Raw genomic sequence first — 1,967 nt, 5'->3', positions numbered from 1 at the left:
AAAGAAAGAAAGAAAGAAAGAAAGAAAGAAAGAAAGAAAGGAAGGAAGGAAGGAAGGAAGGAAGGAAGGAAGGAAGAGAAAGTGAGAAAGAGAAAGGAAGGAAGGAAGGAAGGAAGGAAGGAAGGAAGGAAGGAAGGAAGGAAGGAAGGAAGAGAAAAGAAAACATTATTATTTTTTATTCATTTTACATCCTGCTCTCTGCCCCCTCCTGGTCACCTTCTACTACAATCTTTTCCCCACTTTCCTCTCCTACTCTAAATGAGTAAGAGGGCCATCTAGATACTGCTTCCCCTACCTGGTTACTTCATGTCTTTCTTTAGGCTATGTGCTTTCTCTCTCACTGAAGTCAGACAAGACATCCCAGCTAGTAGATCATATCTCATATTGTTGTTCCTCCTATGGGTATGCTGACCCTATTATCTCCTTGGGTCCTTTCTCTAGCTCTGTCATTGTGCTCAGTCCAATGGTAGGCTGTGAGGATCCACCTATGTATTTGTCAGGCACTGGTAGAGCCTCTCGAGAGACAGTTATAACAGTGCTTCTGTCAGTAAGCACTTGTTGGCATCCACCAAAGTGTCTGGGTTTGGATGGATCCCCAGGTGGGGCAGTCTTTGGATGGGCATTCCTTCAGTCTCTGCTCCATACTTTGTCTCTGTAACACCTTCCATGGGTATTTCTTTCTTCCTTCTAATAAGGATAGAAGTATCCAAACTTGGTCTTCCGTCTTCTTGAGTTTCATGTGGTTTGTGAATTGTATCTTGGGTATTCCTAGCTTCTGGGCTAATACCCACTTATCAGTGAGTGCATACTATGTGTGTTCTTTTGTGATTGGGTTACCTCACTCAGGATGATATTTTCTAGTTCCATCCATTTGACTAAGAATTTCATAAATTCGTCTTTTTTTTCTTTTTCCAGCTGGTTTCCTGTCGTGCTTTAAGTGACTGGATGGATCTCAGAAGAGACTTTGAACTTCAGACATTTAACATTGTTGGGACTACTATAGACTTTGGGGACTTTGGAAGTTGGGCTTAATGTATATTTTATTATGCTACTGCTGGATATGGCCTCTATAGACTCATATGTTTGAACAAACTTGTAGGGGCCAGGGAGTGGAATGTGATGGTTTGTATATACTTGGCCCAGGGAGTGGCACAATAGGAGGTGTGACCCTGTTGGAGTAGGTGTGTCACTGTGAGTGGGGTCTTTAAGACCCTCACCCTAGCTGCCTGATGGCTCAGCTGTTAAGAGCACTGACTGCTCTTCCAAAGGTCCTGAGTTCAATTCCCAGCAACCACATGGTGGCTCACAACCACCTGTAATGGGATCTGATGCCCTCTTGTGGTGTGTCTAAAGACAGCAACAGTGTATTCATATACATTAAATGAATAAATAAATTTTAAAAAGTCATCTTTTTAATAGCTGAGTAGTACTCCATTGTATAAATGTACCACAATTTCTATATCCATTATTATGTTACTATAAACTTTTGACAGGTATGTGTATTGCGGAAAACATTTTTTTTCTTAAGTTTACGATGATTAACTTGTGGTATTAATAAAAGGAAAATCTGATTTACGAAAATAGAATGCTATTTTAGTTTCAGCAATACAGTTCTGGGAAACAAAAAGGAAATTTGCCTTTACTACAACTCTTCTCTTTCTATGGTAGATATCACTGGACCTCACATGTGTGTCCAACTCCACTAGTTTAACCTTTTATCACCAAAACCCGAAAGCTGTATAGAGTGATAAGGTTGCTATGTAGAGTTGTCCCAGTGACTGGGAAAACAGATCTCAGCTAAGTACTTGTGCTTGAAAGATACCAGCACTAACTCGTACATTCTGGTAGAGATAAATTCTTCTGTTTTTTTTTTTTTTTTTTTTTTTTTTTTTTTTTTTGTTTTTTTTTTTTTTTTGTTTTTTTATTAATATATTCTATATATTGACAAGTCTAAGAAAGAAGCATTT

This window comes from Mus pahari, chromosome 5 (genome assembly GCF_900095145.1).
Source record: "Mus pahari chromosome 5, PAHARI_EIJ_v1.1, whole genome shotgun sequence".
NCBI lineage: Eukaryota > Metazoa > Chordata > Mammalia > Rodentia > Muridae > Mus > Mus pahari.
Note: the sequence above shows the minus strand (reverse complement) of the source record.